The following is a 27,727-nucleotide window of genomic DNA, read 5'->3' as shown; positions in this document are numbered from 1 at the left end:
AGAATAGCTGAGCTATTCTTTAATTCCTGGTTGAATAATATGTCTGACCCATAGAAAGTGGAGTGCTGATCAAAGACTATTTCTAATTGAAGCCATTAAGTTTTGAGATAGCTTTCTATGAAGCAATAGATAACTACTATACCACCTGTGGAACATGTAGAAACAAGTCACCATACAGTTTTTAGCCATTGATTAAAAAAAAAAAGTTATTATTGTTCACCACCAAACCATTTAAGTGGCAGTTTCACAGCAGAAGGAAGATAAATTCAGGGTACCTCTGCTTTTTTGGAATTTTATACTTAAAAAAAATGCCTATCTCGATACTCTATTGCCAGTTCTCAGTGGTCAGTGATTAGTGATGAGAAATGATCCCCTATCCCTTGCTCCTAGATTCCTTTATACCAGGGGAGCATGATGTGAAGTTGGGTACTGTGATGGTTAATTTTGTGTGTTAACTTGATAAGGCAAACAGGCACCCAGACTGAACATTATTCTGTTTCTAGATGAGATTAATATTTGAATTAGCAGACTGAGTTAAGTACATTTCCCTTCCTTAATGTGGGTGAACATCTCTAATTAATTGAAGGCCTGGATGGAACAAAAAGGCTGAGTAAAAAGAGCGCCTCCTGCCTGACTATTGGAGTCACATCACCAGTCAACCTTTGGGCTCCACCTTTGACTCTTTTTGGATCCTGACTCTGCTGTCTTTGGACTTGAACTGCAGTTGTACATCAGCTCTCCTGGGTCTTTAGCTTGTGAGCTGCATATTTTGGAACTTCTCAAACTTCTGTGATTTTGTGAGGCAATTCCTCATATTAAATCTCTTTTTATATAGATAGATAAATATCTCTATCTGTCCATTTATCTTATTATTTCTGTCTTTCTGAAGAAATCTCACTTGTAAAGATGGTGAGATTCTAATGTAACTTTAGAAAATGAGAATACAGCAGCACACTGTAAGTCATCAGCTTGATAAGACTCGGGAGAGATATATAATTTTTGGGCTTTTCTATTTTCCTGAAAAAAAAAATGAGAAGGTAAAAATGCTAGTCATCTTTCCAGTGACAACTTACTGTGGCTTGTCATATTCTCCTATTTTAGCATCTGTGGATGGACACATACTCAGTGTCTGTGTTTTTGTTTTTCTACATGTGAGCATCACAGCACAAATGACTTCATGTCATCTCATCAAAAGCACCAGAGAGGGTGTTATTTTTTATTTAAATTTTATTTTTATATTCCCCGTACAATTACAACACCCTTATTTTGACCCTAAGCCCTCCTCTCCCCGCCCTCCACCCCCCATAGAGTGTCTCTGGTTCGTAGTTGTTTGTTAATTTTGATATTTTTTTTCTTATAATTATTCTTTTTCTTGGTCCCTTATTTAGGTCTTCTAGATTCCTGCTATGAGTGAGACCAGAGAGGGTGTTTTAGGCAGGGAGGAAGGAAGAAACAGGAGGAGCAGAGAGATGAAGAAGAACAAAGGAACAATAGCATACACCTAACTGTGTGGAATAGAAAGCAACGAACTCATTCACTCTAGACCAAAAAGGGCCCTTGGCAAGGGAGTTGACACAGATACACTCTGGTTAATGCCCTAAAGAAGGTGATTTGGATGAAACACTTCAGTCCTAAAGAAAGCATTTTCTGTAAAAGGCAAGATGGGGTACAAGTAAAAGAAAAAAGTTTGCATTCTAGTTTAACTTACTTAATTCTGAGAAGGAAATGTATTGTAATTGAAATACTTCCCATTCATAAGGTAAATTTTCAGTCAGATAAAATGCCTATATTCTGATAAGACTTTTCACATGAATCTAGCCTAAGGTGTAACTGCCACAATTGTTCACAAGTCAATTAGAGCTTTTTCTTCTCTTATTTTTAGGCTTGCTATAAACCATTTCAACTTAGAATGTCTAGATGGTCATCTTCAGTATCCTGAAATTTAATAATAGAGCTATATAGCAGATACCCATCTATCTAAGCAGGAATGGCAAAGTGATTTCAAATTATTATTATATCATCATCATATGACTGCTAGCATATCATTAATAGTTTAATTTTATAAGTATTGTTCCCCCTTGCTCTATACATAGGTGGGGATGCTAGTGACCTCTGCAGGGATGGTAACAGGAGATAATGGGGTATAGCCAAGACCTAATGTTATCTCCACCCCTTGCCAGGGAAGTAAATTATCAGTGAAATCACTCAAAAATGAAAAGATTTTACTAGGGCATAGTGAAAATTTTTTTAAGATTTTACTCCTATAGAGTGAAGATTCTAGGCATTTCGCAGTGTCAGGCAATAAATATAAGCTCCACAAAAGCAGAAATCTCTGTTCTTTTATGATCAAACTCAAGCATCTATGCACTCAATAAGCACTTCTCAAATGCATGAAGGAGCTCAGGAATACTCAGCAGAAAACACACTGAAGTGAAGAATAACATCTATGAAATTTGGGACTCTCAAAAGTTCCTGCTCTGGTCATTCTGGTCTGTCCCTGAAGCAAGTCATATGTGTATGTGTGTTCTATAGACTCTGAAGAGGTTTATAAAGTAGCTCTTCAGGGGGTCAGCAAAACCCCAAAATGATATACAAAAGAGTGTATGCAACCATACACTTTTCTTCTGAGATTTCTTAGCTTCCATCAGATTCTCAAAATACTCTGTGACCCATAAAAAGCTAAGAGCTACTGCACAACAGAGAAATTTAAAAGAAGACATCCTCAATGACAGTGCCACCTGAGAAGCTATCTGAAAGGAAGTTGTGTCTTGGACTGCCCGGAGGAATAGAATTGTAGGCAGTGGGCACATCTCCTTAATGGCTTGATGCCATGGTGAGCTTGGCATGTTTGAAGAGAAATAAGAAGGCAGAGTAAGGGAAGGGAGAGAGGCAGGAAATGAGCAGGAAAGATAGTTAAGAGCCAGATCATGTAGGGTCTTGTAAGAATTTTCTTATATAAATTCATTGGGGTTTATTCTGCATATGATAAGATGTTGATTAAAGAATATGCTCAGGGAGCCAGACTAAGTATTCACAATCTATGAGAGCGACAGGCTGTCTTTGAAATATGTTAGTTATTTCCTGGGTAGAAAAAAATCCAGAAACTCTGAAGACACAGTCAAGTATCCCAAGAGCACTGAATAAATACTCGTAGCTCACTTGAAGGTGGATGTGTTTGAAAATGATTAATAAGGAACACTCTGTGTTACTATTCAATCTATCACGAAGGATATGGATTTAATTCTTTAAAGAAAGCTTCTTCTTATTTCTGGAGAAGTTGAATGGATTTATCATATTTCCCAGAGACCTAGTCCTTAGGAAGGGAGCTATTTTTGCGTATGCCAATGCTTTCACTTAAGTGATCTGTCAGGTGTGTAGGGAATTTGCATAATGCATTTTGCCTGTATATATTTCCTTTCTCCTTTGCTGCAAAGGAATCCAAGCAATAAATATTCTTCCTCAGCAAAAGGTTCAACAAAGGAAAACAAATATTTACAACAGTCAAATCACATGTGATCTAAGATAAGGAGAGTATGACAGGAAGACTTAATTACAATTTATGCCACAATTTTTTTTTCTGGGGAAATTAATGGGCTGGCTATTTGCAACTATTCAATAAACAGACATTTATTACAGGCTATTATGTAAAATGAACACTGCTGAATGGCATACAACAAGGTTGTAAAGTTTTGCACTTCCTTCACTCATTCATTATTATTCATTAATTCAAAACCACTAACATCCATTATTCTTGCACTATGCACCAGGTGCTATACTAACAGCCAAACATTTTTTAAGTTTTAATTTCAACTATAATTAATAATCTAGTAGGAACACAACTGATTTATTCTCATTCTAAATAAAAATAAAATAATTCTAAATAAAAATAAGGTTAGCATATTTCTTCACAGTTGTGACAACTGGTGATGGACTGTTTATGTCTAGCTCTCTTTGGATTTACCCCCCTTCCTTCTGCCTTGACTTTGCTCATATTCAGGATTAAGCGCATTACAGGATGCATCAGGTGACAGTCCAACTAAACAAAGGTCCAGCCCTCATGGTCAGTTCAGAGGACCACATTCAGTCCCTTCTGCTCATCCTCTGGAAGTGCTACAGAAATTGCCATATTGTATTAAAATGTCTGTGAGTTCTATGACTTTGTTTCCTTAGAGAAACTGAATAACCTGCAGGTAGGGGCTAAGTCTTAATGTGACTCCTGTCACCTGTAAGTACCCAGTAACAAGATGTTACAACAGAATTGGAACAGTCAGAGGGTACACATACAATTCATCATGACACTGTCCAAAATAATGCACTGCTCATGAGTGGTGTAATAAATATTGGATGGCCCATTGGACAGAGAAATCTATTTCTCTTAGGTACTATATAAAAGATATAAACTCTGATTTCAGTGACCTGGTCAATTTTCAGTAAGCTTCATGAACATTTCAATTCCTAGCTTAGAAAAAAGAAGCAAACTGCCTGGGGCATAACTTTCAAGAAATATCAATGTTCAACAGCATAAATCTTTCAGGTGAGGGCAGATGGCTAAAAATAAATCCATATCCTTCTGAGACGCTGACTAAAATTCTGAGGGTACGTCTTCATGCTACCCAATACAAAATGCTCCTTTGCTTCTACAAAACAGAATAACACCTGTAGGAAACCAAATTGTTTTGCTAAGTGTGACAAATCCAAACTGCTACAGTGCAAGAGATAACACAAATCAATGAATCTTGGAGGCAAACACTGTTATTTTACGGTGAAGGAAATCCTGAGACCACACTGGCTCCTATAGATCCAAGTGTTTCATTTTATGCTCTATGGAAAATGATTTATGCAGAAGGATTTCATCTCCCTGAAAGCCCTAAATATACTTCATAGCAAGTGGGTACTGCTCAAACAAATTCCTGTAGTTAACTAGCCTGTCTTCCTTTTAAGTACCTTGTGGGGAGCTATGTGTTTGTAGTTGACAATTTGCTCACCCCCACCCCAAAACCCCCAAAGCAGAGATGCTCCAGGGGTTTAAATTGCCAGGTGGCTCACAGTCACCTCAATAGATATGCTGTTGCCAAGGCAATGAGACCTCAGAAACATATTCTCCAGCTACCACCTTTTTCAGAGTCTGTTGTTCTAAGAGGAAAGGCTATAGGGGCAAGAACTCTTGATTTGGAGGGAGAAGATCTAGGTCATGAGTGTGACTGTGCAATTCCTTAGTCTTGTGACTCTGGACAAATCACTTGACCTCTCTGGGTTTGTCATATTGCTCACTGGTAAGGTATCACTGGAGAGAAAACAAATCTTTCAGATGTCTGCTGTTTTTTCCTCCAAGAATATTTGATTTTCCACAATCCGTACTCCTAGTACCTTTTAGAACTGAGGACTGACTTTAAAAATTTATTATTTTAAATCAGGTTTATCACCCAGATTATTAGGAGTGGGAGAGTTGATTATTCTCATCTTTGGCTTCTCAGCTGTGTGAAAGAAAGGAGCAAGGTGAGGTTATGAGGGGCTAAGCAAAGGGGTGGAGGCAAAGTGGGGCCAAAGTCCAACGGACTGGGGTGGAGGGTTATTGGTACTGTGGTGGTGGATATGGTAGGGTAACATACTTTGGAAGGGGTGTGAATCTGTACTCCTAAAAAACAGACAGTGCTGTAAACCAGTTACCTCATTAAAAAAAAAAAAAAAAAAAAAGTGGAACAGATGACATCCAGGGGAGGGCAAGACTTGCTAATTTACTTTGACTGGCCCATTGAAGTGGTAATGAGGCAGATACTGCCTTTGGCCAGAGAAGACCTGGAGCTCTTCTGCCCTGTTATTCATCTTTTCCTAGGGGACTGCCAACCCAGGCAGACAGTTCCTGCCAAGCAAACCTCAGACCTTGACATATTCACCCTGTGAGCATCTTCCCAAGAAGGCCTAAGGCAGAGAGCTGGCTTTCTTTGTAGTTCCCAGGCAACCCAACCTGACACTGAGTGCAATTTAGAGCATCATGCTATGGGGAAAAACAAGCAAACAGAAGAGAAAAAAGTCCATTCTGCATACTGATCTTGTGTAATGGGGTTTTTGCACACATGGGTGACCCCAGTTCTTCCATGCTGCTGGCAGATTAAGTCTTCCCAAGCACTGCTGATGGTGAGACTTTCTGCAAAAGGGATGGATGTTTGGCTGCAGTGTGGATCCGACCTGAATTTCCATCTTTTGTTCCCATTATTTCAAATTCTAATTGATGATTTCTTATATACTTATTCCATATTTTTCTGTGTTTTTATATGTGCTGGGTTTCCTTCCCTTGTAAATCAAAAGCCTTTCTCTACTTTAAATTCCAGCAGTTCACTTGCCTTCTATACAAACCTACTCTGATTTGTCTGGCTTATGTTTGTTCAATCTGAAGAACCTAGTCCAGTGCCTAGCACATGACCGGCATTCAATAAATAATAATTGATTTTTACCTGGTGTGGTCTGTCCATGGATAGTCTCTTTGGAAATCAAATATAAAATTTATACAAACTCATCACATTCAAGGTCAAAGACTTGACCCACTTTTCAAGGAATGAGGGCTCTGGAGTCCCTGCAACTTTCAGGGTGTGGTGAAGTACTCAAGGTACTCAAGTACCTTGAGATGCCCCTGTTACAGGAAAATGGCCCTGAGTAACATCGGTGCTAGGGTTCCTGAGTACCTATCAGGGTGCCCTTCCCCAGGATGTTCAGAACTGGCTTTCCTAGGATGTGTTTCTTTGGCATCTTGACCATTTTGAACTGAGGTCCATTGAGACCTTGGAAACTCACAAGAAACCGTTAACACTCTCTTAGCTACTGAGAAGAATTAAATTTTGGGGGTATTAAGTAGATTCAGGATTTTTATTAGAAATAATTTTCTACAGGAGAAACCTATCTATAGGTCAGGGTAAACACATAAACAGAGCATCTGGTCTCTGCCATGTGAATTACCCTCTCTTCCTCATGTGAGTCCCTGTCCTGTCTCCTGGATGCCGGGACCCCTACGCATCTCAGCTCCTGATGTATACACCCTCATTTTGCCCCACTGACTTTACAATCCACATGCACCATAGAGTCTTCATACATATGTAAGTTACATTGTTCTTTTCTCCTATGAATCTGTCTGATGCTAATTCGAGTGCTTGACCAGCCTGAGAAGAATAAGTGTGGTTAGGGAAAACTTCCTCTCTGCCCCTACACTGCTCTGTTCTAAATCATTTAACATTCACATCCCTAGCTCCTGGTGGCACATGATATGCTTTTCTCAGTTTTAGCGAAGACCAATGAACAAGCTCCAAGACCAACATTAAGTGTCAGAGTCAGGATTTATACTCACAAAACTGTGGGCCCCCAATCAAGTTTTCCCCCAAATTCCTCCATGCTCTCTCTTCCACCTGAAAAGCAGGTTCCATGGGAGTTTTGCTATTTCTCTGTCACTTCCCGAGGTTCATTTCCCACTCCCACAGCTTCACAAAAAGCCAATTACACCCGCTGGTGACCTGCCTCCTCTAACAGGATTTCTGATGGCTGCGGCGCCATCTTGGCATCTGCACAGTTTGCCTCTCTGGCCCCTGTGGAGCTCCCAGGAGATGCTGTCAGCTGACAACAGGTCATATCAGCAGCTTGTTTCTGCCACCCTCTCAGCCCAAACTGCTTATGTCAAACCTTGCTGTGATACATTACTCACCTGCCCTCAGTCCCTGCAGAGATCTCTAAGCCACACCCACTGTAACTTTTAGAGCTGTGTGGGGAGGGGAGCAATCTTACTGTCAGGCTAATTGGGATGTGGGCAAATTCCAGGGAGACTCCTCTAATGATGATCACCTTCAAACTTCCTATGAGGAAGCGCTTTTCTGAGCCTTGAGGAGTCCATGATAGGGTAATGTGTGTGGGAGAGGAACTCTAAATTAAGAGAGGAGAACTATTGCAGGCACCAAAGTGTCCCTTTGAGTAGTGTTAAGGAACCAAATAGAAATATTCTCATCGTTCTAAGATTCACTTTATCTTTTTTGAAATTTTCAAATCAGTGTAAATGGAAGACAGCCCACAACTGTAGCTGTGCAAACCACAGTCATCACAGCTGCCTTCACCTGTGTGAATAGCAAGTGCACTAGCACCAAAATGTGCAGAATGGGTGGGAATAGGCCAGCTGAACATAATTACAAAGCCCATTTCAGAGCCTAAGCTTTCATTCTTTCATAGGTTCTTTTAGAAAATGCTGTATCACCAAAGTTTGAGGTAGCATAGAGGAGAACATTTGTGGAAAAGCTTGGACCTCCATGACTGACTCAAAACTGAGTCTACATCCAACAGTGTGGACTTGGTTTGTACCATTGGAGTAACATTGGTTTATGCCATTTATATAGATTTCATGTTTACAGCAAGAATTAGATATCTACATATGCTACATTATGATTCCATCAAAGTCTCGTTTTCATCCACCTCCATACAGATGATCAACCCCCTTTTAGTAACACAATGCTTGACCTCCTTCCCCGGCAATAACCACTTTCTTGGTAGTCCCAGCTCCAATCTCTTCCTGCAAGCCTCTGAGCATTCCAGGTGAAGATGAGTGGAAGAAGCTTGCGGAAGCATAACAAAATTCATGCTACAGAGGGACAGTTGTATAAGTGGTATTTTTTTTTAATCTTATACATTTTTTACATCATTTTTCATTTTTGCACAATGTATGCATTTTCATCTTGGTTATAGTCCCCATACAATTCCCACCCCCCTTGTTTGGATCCTACTCCCTTCTCCTCCCACCCCCTGTAGTGTGTCTCTGGTTTATAGTTGTTGTTGATTTTGATTTTTAATAAGTGGTACTTTTTTAAAAACATATCCTCTAATCCTCTGAAAGGTTATCCCCATCATACAGATGATGAAACTGAGGCACAGAGTGGATAAGTGTCTTAGCCAAGAGGCTAAGCTAATGAACAATAGTTCTTCAAGTAAAACCCAATCTACACTTCTGTCTAAGCCAGGGATAAGAAAAGTACCCAGAGATGAGCGCTCAATTGGAAAGAAGATAAAGGAAAGAAGATAAAGGAGCTTTTAGCGATGGTGTGATGGTCCAGCACACAGACAGCCGAGAGATGAAGGGATGCCTAGCACCCTGCTCCAGAGGTGGTTTTAACACCCACATGCTAAGATTAACAATGTTGCACAGGAATTAAAAAAAAAAAGATGCACTCATTCTAACCTGCATTCTGGAATTTTTAAAAAATAATTTTTCTCACATTTTCATCCCTAAGATTCTTCTGTTTCCCTGACCTTGACAGACACTTCTCCCTAAGTTCTTAGAATTATTAGAGTAAAATGGATTATTTTAATTTCCCTAGGTGTCTTCATTGAATTCAGTCATACTGTTTTATGGAAAATATCTGATTACTAATCCATAGTGCAGATGATGACGAGATTCTCCACTAAGTGGCTGTCACAGTGTATTTCAGGGCAGGAAACCTCTGCCTTGCTGTTCTGACATGAAGCCCACAAGCTCAGAAGTAAGGAGCAAGCTAACCTCCAGCATATTGCAGTTTATCCTGTTATAACATCTCTTGAACAGTTCATATAATATTGCTCTAAACTTTTGAAAGATGGAAAGCAAGGCATTTTAACATAGAAGTTAAGATCTTGGATTCTGAAATCAGACTGCATTTAAATCACATTGCTTCTGTTTAGATGATCTTGGGCAAGTTTCCTAATCTCTCTTTCCCTCTGTTTTGTTGTCTGTAAAACATGAGCCATAACTACCTCACAGAGAATTTGTGGGGTTTACAAGAATTAATGCAATAAGGTGTTTAACAGTGTCTCACTTAAATTGACTGCTTGGTGAAAAGCTAATTATTTCTTTTCTGATTAAGAGATATTATATATGAAACCTGATGGAAAATCATAGTATTTGAAAGATTCTGGGAGGACTTACACTCCTAGGCATTTTCTGTCTTATGTATATAAACACTCAAAAATGTTAAATCATGTGAAAACATAGTATTGAGTGGTGTGATTCCTGTGATTCAGATTGGGTGGTGAATATAGCACCCATGTGAATATGCCCTGAGTGATGAGATCTTATCTCAAGAAGGGGGGTGAATTCCCATTAGAGACGTGACACAGGTAGAATGGCTTCCCAGCTTATAGATTCGCAGTGGGTTAATAGTTCCCCTTGGCTTAAGTAAACTTCTGAGGCTTCTTTCTCACTATCAACCATGGATTTCCCATTTCTTAAAGCATTTACATTAGAACTCTTAAAATTGTACATTCCATCTCTTCCCCTTTGAGATAATATAAATCTTCTCCCAGTCTCTTGCTGATTTTATATTCAAGAAGTATCATTCCTAAGGATCTGGTAGTCAGTCTGTTATAGGACAGCCCCGATATTGAACGGATTGCCTGGCTGTGGGTCCTCACCCGCGCACTTAAAAGGGACTTAATAATACTCCACTACAGGCACACACAAAAGGTTAATAAAAGGTTTATTTACAAGGGAAAAGGAAATAAGGAAAATGTACAACTCAGGGAGAAAATAGGGAAATAAAGTCTTTAATGTGTCCTACCCGATCTGCCGACCTGGAAACCCAAAGTCACTCTCAGAGCTGGCTGGACGGCTGTGAGCTGGCGGAGAGCCAAAATGGGGGACCCCTCCAAAGCCCACGTGTCTGGCTTTATACCAACCTGGCTGCTTACCCCCACCCTCAGGTCCCAGCCACCTTCCCTTAGGTGGTGATGGGATTTGGAGTTCCCAGTGTCTTTGGCTTTGGCCTGGGGTGGGGGTGGAGTCCACAAAACCTGTATGGAATTAGCTTTAGGACATCCTTTTCCCCCTAACAATTCCTTTGAAAGATAATCATCAGAAAGATATTTCTCCTATCTCCCAGGCTCTGTGGGAGGATAGGAACCTCATTTTAATAGGCATCAATTAGCATAACAGATGCCTACTTAACATCTACTGAATGTCCCCATAAATGTCTTTTCCACTAACTTACCCCAATGCTTAGAAACTCTCCCACCTTTGTTTCAGGGGAGTTGAATTCAATCTTTCTCCCCTCTTGCACAAGTCTTCTTTCCCTGTTACACTCCATTCAGGGCAATTTTTCTCTGAAATTACATTAAGCAGGTAGGATCCAAAGTGAAACTATGCTTCTAGGCATAAGCACTGGTGATGATATAAAAGTGAAAATGAAGAATAAACAAACAAGATTTTGTTTTCGAGTATGGGGGTCTGAGAGAAGAGAATTGTAAGGAATAATAAGATTGGCTCGTGTTCAAGCAGAAGATCACTATAGAGAAGTCACAGTGTCTGTTCATCTTTTAGTGGTTGTTCGAGTTTTGAGAAAACTGGACAAGGGCCCACAGTTATAGGCTTCTATGAGAAGGTGCACAGAAAGTTTCCTCTCACAGTGACAATCAACTCAACTATCCAAGTTGTCTTGGTCTCTAAAGGCTCTGAGGGTGGGAATCTTCCATCTGCATAGAAAGCTTCTTTCTAAGAAGTCTATCTTTACATGTAGCTGTCAACTAGGCAGGAAATTCTGGCTGATGTCTGAGTCTGCAGGACTCAGATAAATTAGGCATCTCTAAACCTCAAAGAAACAGAGTGTTAATGGGTGGTATTCAAATATTTAAAAAATGTTGAAGTGGGTCTCCCCGGTGGCGCAGCGGTTGAGCGCTGGGTTGCGAAGCTGCCCGCGACCACTGCGGTGCCGGTTTGATCCCCGGCTGCATCCCGGCCACCGGAGGAGGGTCCCACATGGCGCGCAGACCTCTCCTGCCGCCCGCTGCTCCCCTCAGCAGTGTACTTCGGTCCTTCTGCCTGCTCTGCTCCCCGCTCTGGCTCTGGTGAATTCTCTCACCCTCCCGCGCTTCTGACTGTACCCAGTGCATGTATAAACCAACCAAACAAACAAACAAATAAATAAATAAAATAAGACATGCCTCTAGAAAATTAAATGAAAGTATATAAAAAAAAAAAAATGTTGAAGTACCAGTACAAATTTGCTGGGTAGAAAACATGAACTCTGAAAATGGATATTATACTCATAACAGTGTGGTGACATGAATAGATACAAATACATAAGAGGAATAGAAAAAAATTAAAAACAAGATATCATTGGATATCAAGCATATAACAAATGTCCACCTCGAACCATTGAGAACTACTTAAACTACTAATTCCTTAAATGCTGTTGGGGCAATTGAGTAGTCATCTTTAAAAATAAAGTTTGATCCATTCTTCATTCCTTACATAAGAGGAAATTATATACAGATGGAAAGTAGAAAAACCAAACTGATAAAAGTACTTGAAGAAACTACAGGAAAATTAATAAACAATGTAGGAGTGAGGAGGCCTTTCTAATACAAAACATTGAAATCATCAATTTTTAAAAGTCTTGATTAAATCAACCATGAAGGCCTTTTAAAATTTTGCATGGCAAAAATTACCATAAGTCAAAAAGTCAAGATAAATGAAAAACTGGGACAGAAATAATTGGAACTCATTTCACACACACCAGGTTATAGGCCTAATGATGAAGAAGTCCTTTGAATCAATTCAAATAGACCAAAAACACCACCACTTCATTCCCACCAAGCACAATGTGTAGGAACAAGTAATGCAGAAAGAAGAGGAAATACAAATAAAATTTAAGCATGTGAAAAGAAGCTCAACTTGACTCATAACATAAGAAATGGCATAGAGTTATATTACTTCTTACCTGCCAAATAAGTAAAGGTCCAAAAGTTTGATAATGTAATATGTTGGTCAAGATGTAACAAGCTTTCCCTTATATTTCTGATGGGATGATGGAGTAAGTCACTGCAATTTGGCAATACTTAACCAAGGGACGAATGTACATACACACTGACCCATTAACTTTTGGGAATGCATTCATCAGATACATTTTTCAGGCCTGCACAATTAAGTGTAGACAAGCTTATTTATTATAGCATTGCTTATAATAGCAGCATACTGGAAACAATCTCTATCAATAAGGACATAGTTAAGTAAATGGTGGTACAGCTACACAAATACCAGGAAGTACTTTATGCTCTGTTATGGGAAGGTCTTCATTCATTTAAATTAATAGGTTAGGCCTCCCTGGTGGCGCAAGGGGTTAAGCACAGCACTGTGAAGCTATCTGCAGCCTCTGCAGGAGAAGTTCCATCCTGGCCAGCCAGGGAGCTAGCCACATGGCACAGCAGACCTCTCCAGTCTTGCCTGCTGCTCCTCTCAGCAGTGTATTTCAGTCAGTCTGCCTGTTCTGTTCCCCACTCTGTCTCTGGTGAATCCTCTCAATCCTGCACCTCTGGCCTGTACTTCAGTTCTTGTATGCATAAATAAATAAATCTTTAAAAAAATTAATAGGTTAAAAAAAGCAAAGGGAGGAAAGAAGATACACTCAAAATTGCTTATATCTTGATTAAATATATCTGGAAATACAACTTATGCTGTGTGGTAACTTATGGAAAGGAGAAATTGGAATCTGAGGTGAAAGGGGTTATGGGGAGATTTTCTTTACTGAGTCCTGTATCATCATTTACATTTAGTGAATCATGAGTCAAATACACTATGTACATTTAAAAGTCAAATGTAAATCTTTATGGAGAAAACTTCTCATTAAAAAATAAAAAAATGACGAATAATTTTCATTTTCTTCAGTCTAGAATCTTAAAGTTGGGAATACATGGGACCCGAAAAGAAATTCAGGATGTTAGAACCACAACAGGTGTATGAAAACCTTGTCAGCCCATAGCAATCCGGGTGAGCCTGGCCTAGCCACTTCCTGTGTGCCAGAGAACATTCACAAAACTACGTGAACAGATAAAATATATCTTAACTTAAATTTGTATTAGCAATCCCATGTCTCTGATATCTCATAATTCAAAATGTTCCATTTAATCCCTTTCCAAATCTTGACTCCTGGCTGATGTTTATTTAAGATATGAATGACTGTTGAATCTCATGCTCAAATCTTCCCAAATTTAACAGAATCCTTATCTTCCTCTGAGAGACTTTGGTGGTGCTTTTAACACTGATCATGGGTATGAAAATTTCAAGACCATAAGTGCAAATTCTGGAATACTCTCAGGAAATTGGAATATCTTTTTAAAATATATAACCCTTTATTAATGCTTATGTTCCCTTTGCCTACAAGTATTTTCCTTTCCTGAAGATGGATGTTTGTGTACACACATATCTGTACACACAAATACACATATATGCAGTAAGGATTAAAAATAAGATTTTTTTTAGAAGCTGCAACTTCCATTTTATTTATTTTATTTTAGCATTGTACAAGAAATTCATGAATTTATTCATAAATGTTTTATGTTTTATTGAGGTGACATTAGTTTGTGACACTGTATATAATTGTATTTGAGGGGAGTGTGGTATGGTAACATACATTTGAAGAGGTATGAATCTAGACCTTTGAATCATATATAGTGCTGTAAACCAATGTTACCTCAATTAGAAAAAAAGAGAGAGATTTTCTTTTAAATATCATTAAATAATACACATTTTCTCTTGCAGACACTTTGTTCTTTTTCTACAGTTTACTATTAGCAGTTTAGGTCATCAATTTCCCTTGGAATCATGTAGAGGTGACTGACAGCAGCATAGCTGGTAGGTTCTCTAAGTCCCATACCATAAACTCAACCAACCAGTTGTTAGCATAATTATCTTTAAAATAACTTACTGCCTACTTTATCAAATTAGCCAAAGAGAGACTGGCTGTTGATTGAACTGCAATTAAACTCTAAACAATCAAGTTGTAATCCTGCATATGTTGAGTGCTTGGTCTTAGTTCATTTTTCTTGAATTTTTCTCTATTCTTTTTTTTAATTATTGGGAAAAACTGCCTTATTTATTTTATTCATGAATAAACAATTTTTTCGTTAATTTATAAAAGTGAGCTAGAAAACCTATTTTACTGGTTGGTCATTTCCTCAAGAAAATGTCTGATTTTCTTAAGAAAAGTTCCAGAGGGTGAATGGTCTACATGTAGATAATAAAACAACTACCTTATTGAGTGCTTGTAAACTGCAAATTGCCTACAGAGAAAAATGAATACAATGACCTCTAATTTAAAAGTAAAGAAGTTTCTGAAAAGGTCTTGTAGTAATAAATAACAGACCTTTACTGCTTATAAGTGTTTTCATATAATTTACTCAATTATAGCAAGAAGGAAGAAATTTATTATTACTCTCATTTTTTTATCAACATATTATAATGTTTTATTAAAAATTTTAAAGAACAAGGAAATGAAGGCTCAGAATGATGAAGGAACTTGTCCAGGTCACACAACCAGCAAGGGATGGAGCTAGAACTCTCACACACACTTTCTGATGCCATATTTCATACTTTTTCATCTACAATGAGTTATTTCCTCAACTTGTCATTGAAAGTTTTAGATAGATAATTTTACTATGTACTCCTCCAATCCTGGCATTCAATTCATCGGCACATAACAGGTTAATTAAAGATGATCTTCCTTGAAAGACTAAGGGAAAACATTGATAAAACTAATTCTTGCTTATATTATATGGAGAAAGCTAGAAGTCCCAGGAGGAAGTCGTTACAGAGACACCAACTATAACTACACCTGGCCACATATTAGTCACACTGAACTCTTTCCTTTCCCCTGTAGCACAACACAAGCATTGTTCCTCATCTACTTATATATCTTTTATAAAATGACTCACAGGGGAAATTCCTTCAGAGTTTCAAGCTAAGAAAGAACTTTCCCTGCATGCCTTGGTAACATCTCCATTATGATGGTGATTCTGTTGCTACTTTTTTTAAAAAAAAGATTTTATTTATTTATGCATACAAGAGCTGGGGTACAGGCCAGAGGTGTGGGGGTGGGGGGTGAGAGGATTCACCAGAGACAGAGTGGGGAGCAGAACAGGCAGACTGACTGAAACACACTGCTGAGGGAAGCAGTGGGTGCAACAGGAGAGGTCTGCTGCACCATATGGGTTGCTGCTCCCTGGCCAACAGGGGGATCCAACTCATGCAGCAGAAGTGGTGGATTGCTTCATAGTGCGGTGCTTAACCCCTTGTGCCACCAGGGAGGCCCTCTGTTGCTACTTTTGTTATAGATGCCAAGAAGTTCAGTGCCAATTTATAGTCATTTACCTTTCTTAAGCTTTCTGAAATATATTCTTTCTTCTTTTGCCCTATTTAAAACATTTCTTTTTGATATTCTCTTTTTAATTATTGGGGAAAACTGCCTTATTTATTTCATTCATAGGGTAAACACATTTTTCTTTAATTTATAAAAGTGAGCTAGAAAACCTATTTTATAAAAGTGAGCTAGAAACCTATTTTACTGGTTGGTCATTTCCACTTCTGGTTCATAGCTCTTACTATTTTAATGGGGGTTTTATTTTACTGTAATGATATCTTTTATTATAAGCCTTAAGAAAGCTTTTTTAAAAGGAGCAAAGTATAAGTACACAGATTTCCTACTCTAAGTAACAAGAATATGAGTACTTATTTCACTAGAAAAAAAATAACAGGAGTGTACCAGATGTAAATGATTTATTTATATGCCTGAGAAGTTCATATGGAAGAAATATTTGTTGGGAACGTATGGGTAGAAGAGTCCTATTTTATGTTCTTTATTCTTTATTTGTGTGGTTATAACACTTAATATGAGATATACTTCTCTTAGTCAATTTTTCAGTGCACAATACAGTATTTTAACAATAGGTACCAAGCTGCACTGCAGATATCTAGAAGGTTATCTTGTATAACTGAAATTTTATACCTATTGAACAGCAACTCCTCTTCCAGTCACTAGCAGTCACCATTATACTCTCAATTTTTATGGATTTGACTATTTTAGAGACCCAATATGCTAAAGACTGAATATTTGTATTCCTCCAAAATTGATATCTTTTTTTTTAAATTTTTATATTCCCCATACAATTGCAACCCCCTGATTTTGACCCCAATCCCTCCTTTCCCCGCCCCCCCCCAAAGTGTGTCTCTGGTTCATAGTTGTTTGTTGATTTTGATTTTTTTCTTTCTTGTAGTTATTCTTTTTTCTGGTCCCTTATTTAGGTTTTCTAGATTCCTGTTATAAGTGAGACCATCCGGTATTTTTCTTTTTCTTTCTGGCTGAGCATGATCCCTTCCAGCTCCATCCATGTTGCTTCAAACTGCATGTGTTTATCTTTTTTGAATGCTGAGTAATATTCCATTGTGTATATGTACCACATCTTCTTGATCCAGTCATCAAAATTGATATCTTAAGATCTAAACTCCATGTGATAATATTTGGAGGTGGAGCCTTTGGGAGGTGATATGGTCATGAGGATGGAACCCTGGTGAATGGGATTAGTGACCTCATAAAAAAGACCCCAAAGAGACTGCTTATCCTTTTTGCCATGGAGGTCACAGAAAAAAGATGCTGTCCATGAACTAGAATCTTGGTACCTTGATCTTGTACTTCTCAATCTACAGAACTGTGAGAAATAAGTTGCTGTCGTTTTTAAGCCATGGAGACTACAGTATTGTGCTAGAGCATCCTGAAAGAGCTGAGACATCATGTGAGGAGAATAATGCAATATTTATCCTTCTGTGACTGGTTTATTCCACTTAGCATAGTGCTCCCCTGGCCAACAAGCTGCTCAACATCACTTATAGGCAGGGAAATGAGATATCTCCTCACATCTGTTAAGATAACTATTATAAAAAAAAAGTGTTGTCAAGGAAGAAACATAAAACTGGAATCCTGTACACTGTTGGTGGAAATGTAAAATGGTGCAGATGCAATGCAAAACAGTATTAAATAGAATTAAAAATAGAAGTACCACGAGCCTCAGCAATTCCACTTCTGGGTATTTATCTAAAAGAAGTGAAAGGAAGAGCCTCAAGAGCTATCTTCATTCCGTTCATTGCAGCTCTGTTCATAACAGCCAGATATTGAAACAACCTAAGTGACTTCCAGTGGATCCATGGATAAAGAAAATAGGGAAACTGAACAAAGGGACAGAGTTCAAAAAGGACGAAAGTACCAGGCAAATTCTAGATCTGAGGCATACAGCAGGAGAGGCAGAGGGAGGGGATCAAAACAGGGCAAGAAAGAGCACAAGAGCACCACTTCATGGGTGAAGTGGTGATAGGAGATTTCTGGGATTACACCTGAGGGGAAAAATGAAATATTGTACAAAAATGAACAGCAATATAAGAAAATTTAATAAAATAATAAAAAGAAAATATGACCTATACACACAATGAAATGCTATTCAAGCTTAAGAAAAGGAAATCTTTATTTTTATAGTAAATGTTCAGTGTGATTACAATGAGCATTATGTGATGTCAGCAACAGGGGATGATAAGGTATTTGGCATTGCACACTATACCTTTGTTAAAAAAAATAAGCCAAAGTGTATTTCACTTACATTGTATGTATGTATTTATGTATTTAGTATGTATTTACTTATTGTGCTATTTACTTATTATTTTACTTATTTATTACTTGCATACTTTATTCTTATGCACATTTGCTATTATATTAAGATATATGGAATTTTCTAAGGAAATTCTTGATTGATATAGAATTTTATCAGAAATCAATCTGTATATATTTCACATATATAATTATGTCACACATACAATTTTGATTACTGTAGAGATATAATCTACATGTCACACACACATACATATGTACATAAAAGCACACGTTTTTTAAAACACTGACCACACAGAGAAAATCAGTTAGCATAATACTGGTGAAATGCCTTTTATGGTTCAATTAATACTTGAAAGAGGAGAGATGCCTGACTACAATTTGGTCAATCTAAGTCAGTGGGTAAGAAATGGTCAATTGTGAACACTTGGGTGAAAGGTATACACTATTGAAATACTAACTATGTTTTTGCCATGGAAATTTTTATAAGAAGCTTAGTGGATTCAAGAAGCAGGCTAAGCATAGTATCAGAAATCCTGTGTTTATTCCCCTTCTCATCACTAATGAATAGATGATTTCAGCAAGTCATTTAAGTCTCCTCCAAACCAGCAGAAGATAAGGGTTTTTATGAGCTGAGATGCTTAGGAGAAAGTCACTTTGTAATATAGAAACAAAGACTAATCTGTCTTATAGACATAGATCAATGAAGTTATGCATTTATTATATCAACATATTTTTGAAAGCATTGTAAAATGAGGATCTGGCAACATTCCTAGTTGAAATCTCAAATCCTTGAGACTTATTGGTCATTTATCCTACAGAAATTAAGAAGTAGAAAGCCTTAAAGATGGATATTTTGTCAGGGTACATCCATAAAATGAAAGATAAAACCATGAGTCAAAGAATTATAATGGTGAAAAATATCTAATGCTCCCCTTTTATTTTCAAATCAGAAACTGAGGCTCACTATGAGATGGTGTTTTTCAAGTCACACAGCAAGTTAGTGCAGAGGTGGGAAGAACAATCAGATCTTAGCTCTTTACCTCTCTGAGGGTAAATTCAACAATGCAATTGTTTCTTAGGTTATTTATTTTATTGACTATAAAAATAATGTAAAACTGTGATTTATTGTTAAATAACAAGTTGGAGAGAGATGTATATAGTATGATGTCATGTTTTTAAAACAATGAACAGCTATCTATCATCTACTTGTTTGTGATTGCATAAAATTAGGGAAAGAATGCAAGTATATGCACCAAGCTAACAATGGACATTCCAACTAGGGAGAAAGTAAAGGGGTAAGAAAAAAATGTAACAAAGTATGATTTGTGAAATGGTATATAAAATGAAGAGTGCAAAGTTCTATCTAAAAGTCATTAATACATAAAAATTGAATATGTACATAGACAAGGACTAGAAGGCACTAGTATGTGCACACAGATCAGGTCAGGAGCAAGATAAAAAAAAAATTTGGATCGGGGTTGTGTTAGGGATATTTTTTAAATTTATGTAATTTAAAAATAGTTTTTGCAGAAACATAAAAAATTCAAATTGAAACAAGTCAAAGGAATCCCATTTGAAATCACTGAAACACTATTTGAACTGATAAAAAGACTTAATCATATATTCATTAATAACATTCACTTGGCAAACTTCAATTAAATCAGCATTGATAACAATAACAGTTTTATGTTTCATATGTTTATATATATGTATTTATGTGTCTATACAGAAATCTTATACTTGCTCGTCATTACATTTGTCACTAAATTAGCCAGTAGTTTTTTTTTTTAGTAAATGGTGCAGACAATGAAAACAAAAGTAATTTATGCTTATGATGAAATTTCAGAAAATTTAGAAGGGCAGAAAACAAAAATCACTGATATCATCCAGAGACACCCTTAGTTAATCTCCTTGCATATGTACTTCCATATCTTTTCAAGCACATGTACTAAAAATGTAGGATTAATATTTAATTTGCTATCTATGTTTTTTACTTAGTAATATATTATGCCTACATTTCTATGGCATTAGTATAATTTTAAATTAGATATTTACCCTTGCATCATAGGGAATTAGAGTTTCATAACTTATTTGTTAATGGTCACTTGATTTGATTCTCTCTTGTCCTTTACCTCCTTAGGATACATTCACTATTTTTTGAATTTACAAAACATTTCATCTATTAGCTGTCTAGATCTTTATATTTGAGTATCAAAAATACTAGTAAATGAGAAGTCTTTTATTATAAGGAGTGTATATGATAGATACAACCAATATAAGCAACAAAGTTTTTCTCATGTGTGACTCATGTTTATTACTTAATTATTTGTAGTTTGAGGGAAAAAAAATCTCAAAGCAATATTAAGCTTATCCATAACTTATTTTAAATTACTTTTAATTATTTTTACCTCCTACACTCTTACTAGCAGGAAGGCATTAATGGTAGACTCTGTGAAATGCACTGAAAGTTATATATAAATAGTAGTGATTAAACTCAACTACTACTTTTCAAGTGTCTACAAAGAAGACCCTTTGCTGTTTTCCAGCATTATGGTGAATGCATAAAAGGTATACATAAAAGGTAGTCTACGAAAAAATCCGTATCTTCAAGATAGGTAGATACAGATATATTGATGTCAATATATAGAGATATAGATATTGATATCAATATACCTATATCTATCTGTAGTTATATCTATGTTAAGGAATAGGGCATTGCCTATCTTTTATTTCTTTTTTTCAAAAGATTTATTCATTTATGCATACAAGAGCCAGGGTATAGGCCAGAGATGCAGAGGGTAAGAGGATTCACCAGAGACAGAGTGGGGAGCAGAACAGGCAGAATGACTGAAATACACTGCTGAGGGGAGCAGCGGGCGCAACAGGAGAGGTCTGCTGCACCATGTGGGTTGCTCCCTGGCTGACCAGGGATTGAACTCGTGCTGCAGAGGCTGTGGATTGCCTCATAGTGCGTTGCTTAACTCCTTGTGCCACCAGGGAGGCACAAGGGAGGCCCTATCTTTAATTTCTTAGTAAATACTTTTTTAAAGAGGGAACTGATAGAAGGGAAAAGAGAAGTCAAAGAAGGGATGTCATCTATTATGGTCTACTATGTACCAGGAATATAATTAATGACTTTCTCATGTAGTAATTTATTAGTTCTCCCCAATAATTTGGGGGGAGTAGATATTATTTGTTACAACGTTTTTCACATGAAGAAGTGAGGTTCAGACTGATGAAATGACTCTCCCAGAGTTACGCCACTAGTAGTTGTTAGAGTGGGTATTCAAATCTGTATCTATGTAGATGACATATTTTTGATTCAAACAAAAAAGAATTATTTAACATTTTGAACTTCCCAGTTAAGGAATATATTGTCTCTAAAAGTAAAAAGCTTATTATCATAGGAAGTATGGAAGCAGATGTTAGTTGAAGCTGGTTGATTGTATATGGAAAATGTTATGAAAGTTATTTAAGTACAAGTGGAAGTTTGTACTTGCTTACTTCTTTAGGCCTGTTCTAGAAGTTAAGTGTGTTGAATTTTGTTGAATTGACAGCAGTGTACTAATTATAACTGTAGATACATCGTAGGCAAATATTAGGCCATAGGCTAATACTCAACAATTTGATACTTCAGAGAAACCTAAATTTGCATGCAAATATTACCTGTGATTTAAAAACTAGAAATCTCAGCCACATGCTAATAATCAAAATCATGTAGGCTATTTTAGTTTTTCATAACTATTTGGACTGTATGTTGTTAAATACTTTTTAAAGTCCATTGTGCTTAGAACACAATTGTTTGGTTGATTAGAAAGATTGGTTAACTCAAAGTAGCCTAATAATGACTGTTATTCACATTTCTACATAGCTATTTCAGTACTAAGAGATTTCTTAGATTTAATCTATCTGAAAAAAGTCACTCAGTTAAGTATTACATAAAATAATAATAAAAGTAAGTCTTCTCTTGATTTAGACAAAATAGTGTGCTTGTGTGCTAAAGTATTCTACTACCCACCTTCCCCAGTTGGTTCTATTAAAAATAGTGCTGTAAAAAGAAGTAAAAATAAAAAATAAACGATGCCTGTTGCAAAGCATTTCACCGAGAGGTTTTTATGTGCAATTTAACAATTCATGGGAAAAAGAATATTCCTGGAGGCAAGGAAAATTTTTCCTCTGAAAACAAGTGAAACTCAGGTCATTATTAGCATTTATGCATTCTCTTTGGGGAGGCAGAAGAAATTCAAAATTGTGATTCATTTAAATATATGACCATGTGGTCTGTGATTTGGGAGGGCTTTAGGGTTTGAGTTCTAGCAATAGTTAAGCTTTGCTAAGAGGAATTGGCTGGTTCTACACCTAAACACCCTCTGCTGGCTCCCCTTGGTGCAGATGAGTGTGATTTGAGCTAAAGAGAAAGAAGCAAAGTTCTGGCTTCTATTGTTTTCTGCAGGCAGCATGTTTTATTGAAAGGAATATGAACTTCAGGAGAAAGGAAACATTGGAAGCAAGTTGACTGACAGTTACCATTTCTAAGCCTTTCCTCATCTACAAAATGGGCAGAATAATAACTAAATGACTGTTTTTGAGAATGAAAAAAAAAAGTTCACAGGAATAAGTTGCACAAAAACTGTCACGTAGTTAAAAAAAAAAAGTGGAATTCATTCTGGTTTCTTTCCTCTGTTTTCTGAAGACATTTTTTAATAGTGTTCTCCCAGAGAAGCTGTAAATAATATCTAGGAAACTGTAGACAATATCTCCTACTGCTCTCAGCAACGTAGGAATGTTACTGCCCTCAGCAACATCAGCAGGACAGCCACCAGCTATATGGCGGCAAGCACCTGCTGATGCATCTCTAGAACTATCTGAGCAAAAAGCAGGGACCTGACTGCCACTAAGACATCAGGGAGGGACTGCTTCCATGGCCAGAGAGAGTCTCTTTGTAAAGGTCCATCTGAGCTCTCTAGGGCCAGGGTAAAGGCAGAACATAGACCAGGAGGAGACAGACCACCTACTCTGCCTCAGTGAACTCCTAAATTCCTAGAAACTCTCTTTGTGAAAGGTCTCTACAGCTATGAACTATAACCTGTCCCTCAGACTCTGGGTGAGGAAGAACAAAAATTTGGAAAATGAGGTTGCAGGATTAATGTTAGCTACTGCTTCTAGGCTGTGTATTTTCCAGCAAATGACTCAAGAATTGTGCTTTCTCTATCCAAAATGGTGTGTCCTGTGATAAAATGCTTTAGAAATTCATTTTATTAGCTTTCATTTATAATTAAATTTAGATGGAATTTGTATATTGGCAAAAGCAGGTTTTTAAAAGATAAGACTCTAGAGTATTTCTCTTAGAATACAACTAACTTTAAGTGTAAGAAAAAAATCTCAGCCTTAAAAACTAAATACATTTCTTATAGCCATGTATTTGAGATCTAACACAGCTCATATATCTGAAGTCTGCTTAGTGCTGTATGAGATTATTAAAGACAGTTTAGAGATAGGAGGGTGTTTGCAAGGTTGTCTGCTACCCATGTATTGTAAAGACTGGGCATTTGATTACACTGCATATTTGCTGTTGTATAATAAGCAAGTCCTGGGAGGCCAATTATTGTCTCCACTTTACTTAAGTGATCCTCAGTCTCATCAAGAAGATCATCAACCAGATTCTTAGAAAGTGTGACAATCTGAAGTAGTTCCAATGAACATGGTAAATTTCCTAACTTGAAAGTGCTGCTTTGTGATACAAGGACAATGTTTAAGAAATAAAACTTGAAGAAAGGCTCCACATGAAAGCAACTTAGAATAGTGGTTATATCTTAACTACACTTATCACTGATCAAAAAAATAAGCAAGGTTTCTCAAGTATCTTCCTGCGTGGCTTACGCTGTAATTAGCAAGATAAGTTATGCATACTTGGATGAGAAGGTGAGAGAATTTATATTTATTGATCACCTGGTGTGTTCTAAGATATAATTGTACAAGTATATAATTTAATCTTTCTGCAGTCTTATGAGATGGTTTGAAAATCTGAATTTACAGAGGGGCAAAGAGAAGGTAACATCAAAGAGGTCACAAAACAGATGAATTGTAAAGCTAGAATCTGAAGTCAAGTCCATCTAACATTAATATCTATTCTATAAAAAAATCCTATCTATGGAGCACATAATGTTGTAGAATGTACTATCACATTACATCTCCAGCATCACTAAAGAATAAATTGTTCTACATAATATGAGGCATTCGATATAATTGAATCCTACTCCCAATGCCTATTTGTTTGACATTTAAATTGGATTTCAGTGAGAAACCAGATAATATTCTTTTGAAAACTATCCATTAATAATATTTTAAGTGAGAACCTGAGACTGACCTAAAATAAATTTAATAAATTTTATTTATTTTACTTCTACCTTAGTCCTGAGCAGTTGAGGCTTCTGGATGAGATTCAAACTACTCTGTAATTGCTATGGAAATAAAAAAGAAATGATAGTGATAGTGATGACAGTTCTATGAGTGGAGCCAGTTAGTTGATTCAAAGGAACTGCTTGAACTTTGATCTGGTTCATATATTTGGTGTGAAAATGAAAGTGTTTCAAGTTCCTTCCATGTCTAATACTTTGTTCACAGAATACCTGATGCTGCAAGTGTGTGGGGTGGGGAAATAGCAAAGAAAAGCATTGAAACAAAATGGGAAAGACTATGGAAATTTTAATGCTCAACCTTGAACCTCCATGTATTTGTCTCATTTATAATTCTAGTCTCCCAATCATCCTCTGGGGTTTTTAGGAACAAACATCATAAATTCTCATATAACTATGCAGCTGTTAGCAATGGACATGCATCTAGACTTAGTGGCCTTTCAAAACACAATGCTAGAGACTGACAGCACAAACCAGGTAAAGTGGGATTTCCTCTTGCTCTTTCTAAATTTCCCTCCCATTAGTTTTATTGCACATCTCTTCCCTACTGTCAAGCAAAAAGAGAGTCTCAGATTTCAAAAAATTAATTTAGACTATTTTGATCACCACATTCTAGAGTTTTCTTTATTCTTCACCAGGCTATCCTGGAGTTTTATGCTGTCTTTTAGTAATTAGTTTTCTCTGGTACCAGTTAATTATTAGGCTTGTTACTACCTGTTTTCCAGTTGGCACACTATACAATTCCAGGGAACACAGCAAGTTTTACATGAAGACTGAGCTTAGCTGACATCATAAGATTCTTAAAGAAAGGGTGTATGTGTGTTACCTGTGAATGCCCTTAGCATCGAACATAATGTCTCCATTATGGTAGGGTAAGGGGAGGTCTAAAATTTAATACAAATTTGTAAGATACATGCCATTGGACATGTCTCTGTAATGATTTCACATTAATGTCTGTCAATGAGGAAACTGAGTGAGTTGCCTAAGAGCAAACATAGCTGAGATCTGAATTCACCACTGCCTTCAGATTCCACCAGGTGATTTTCCAACCACACTCAATACCCTATACAATATTTGTGAAATGTCATCTTCATGAGGTTGTTTATCACCTCTCTGGTTCTACCCAGCCTCCAGAGGGATAAGACTGCAGCTCAGTAAAGCTGTAATTCACAACTGGCTTAATGGCCAATTGGAATGCTCATGTTATGGTCAATCACTTAGTGCATAATTAGTGTGTAATTAAGAGGTGAAAATTAAGGCACATACAGAACCAGTTTTTGTTAATAATAATCATGCTTTGGGGACCAAGACTCTACTTTCATTTTCATTACCACTGCAGAAAAATAGTAAACAAAGGCAGCGGGTAGCAGGGCAGTATGAGAGGTGGGAAGAAGGAACTGAAGGGAAAGTAATCTGTGGATTGTTAACCGCTATCATGCCTTTCAAAGACTGCTTTGTTTGAGTGGCATTTTTAACATTTCCCCTTATTTTCGATATAAATCACATTTAAAATAGTTTTATGATTCTATGCCACGCTCTCTTTGAAGAATTTGGAACATTAAATGGTCAAAGTCACCTAAACCTTCCAACAGAGTAGCCCTTGGTCTCTGCTTTAATATTCTCTGAATCAGGGAATTTACTATTGCTAAGAAAAATCTTATCTTCACATCTCTCAAAAATCTGAATTCCTGCAGTTTTCTTGAAATTATTTTCTCTGAAAGAACAATGTGGCAACACACATTCCTAGGCTAGTTTTTTGGAAACCAGGAAAGTTCTCAAGGCTTATCAGCATTTTGGTACAAGAGACCTGGCCACACAAAACCACAAGCGAATATACTTGTATCACTAAACATATGCATAGTATTAGAACATTTTTCATGAATTTTTCAATCTTTAAAAATACACACTTCAGAAAAAAGCCTTATATAACATTTAAAAAATGTATATAATATAATAAACATGGAACCCAGCTATATTAGAATGATTGAAATTTTTACTTGCTCAGCATAGGAGAAATGAGTAAGGGTGCACTGGCAGGGGTCTCACTTAGACCTGTGTGCTCCCGTCAGGGACAGCGACCCCAGAGAGCAATGTTCTGGCTTCTCCCCCCAGGCCCAGTGCAGCACAAAGGGCCATTCTGCAGCATCCATGTGTTAATAGTCACTCGGTGTGCTGTAGAATAGGCCCTGGTGATGAGTCAAGGGAACACTCAGCCCCATAATTGCTGATTCTAATACATTCCCACTTCTTTCTTATAGGCCTTAGTTTTATTATTGCTACAGGAACTTCAACCATCATTATTAATTTAATAGTGAACCCTTCTGACAGCTTGGAAATCTCCTACTTTAACTCCAACTTCTACAGACCTAGGCAGGCCACAGTCACACCTCCTCTTAGTGGCAAGGTAGAAATGGAACCCAGTCCTTTGTCTCCAGCATAGTAGTTTTTTTGGATGAATATTACTGTTATTTTTGGTATCTGACATCATCCAACAGTATTAAGCAAAACATTGTATTAAGCAGAAGGTCTTTAAAGAAAGTTGCAGATGGAATTCTACTGTGAGCTTTAGTTGTAAAGGAGAAAATCACACTTTGCAAGGGTAAGGTATTAAATAGTGATGGCAAAATCTGCTATTTGTGGGACATTCTGCTAGGCACACTGGGGTACATGAAGATGAGAAACATAGTTTTTGCCAAGCTGGAGCTTCCAATTTAGGAGGAGTTATAATAACTTTGGCCAGGATGAAAGGGACATGTCATTGAGCAAGAAATAGTAGTGCATGAAGTCATGACATTCCCAGCACTTGGAAGTGTTCCATACTTAGTTTTACATGAAGTTGAAATTCCATTAATGTTAATGGCATATTAAGATACCATATGGGAAAAACAC

The 27,727-nt window shown here is 37.1% G+C and overlaps 1 protein-coding gene across 6 annotated transcripts in view; it reads right to left on the bottom strand.

Annotated features, from left to right (window-relative positions):
- ANKS1B (ankyrin repeat and sterile alpha motif domain containing 1B) overlaps positions 1 to 27,727 on the bottom strand; it is a gene marked incomplete at both ends in the record, with an annotated part of 793,016 nt that overhangs the window by 366,020 nt on the left and 399,269 nt on the right. The gene's annotated exons all lie outside the window — the stretch shown is intronic.

This window comes from Talpa europaea (genome assembly GCF_964194135.1).
Source record: "Talpa europaea genome assembly, chromosome: 15".
NCBI classification, from domain to species: Eukaryota; Metazoa; Chordata; class Mammalia; order Eulipotyphla; family Talpidae; genus Talpa; species Talpa europaea.
This window is presented reverse-complemented; position numbering and strand designations above follow the sequence as displayed.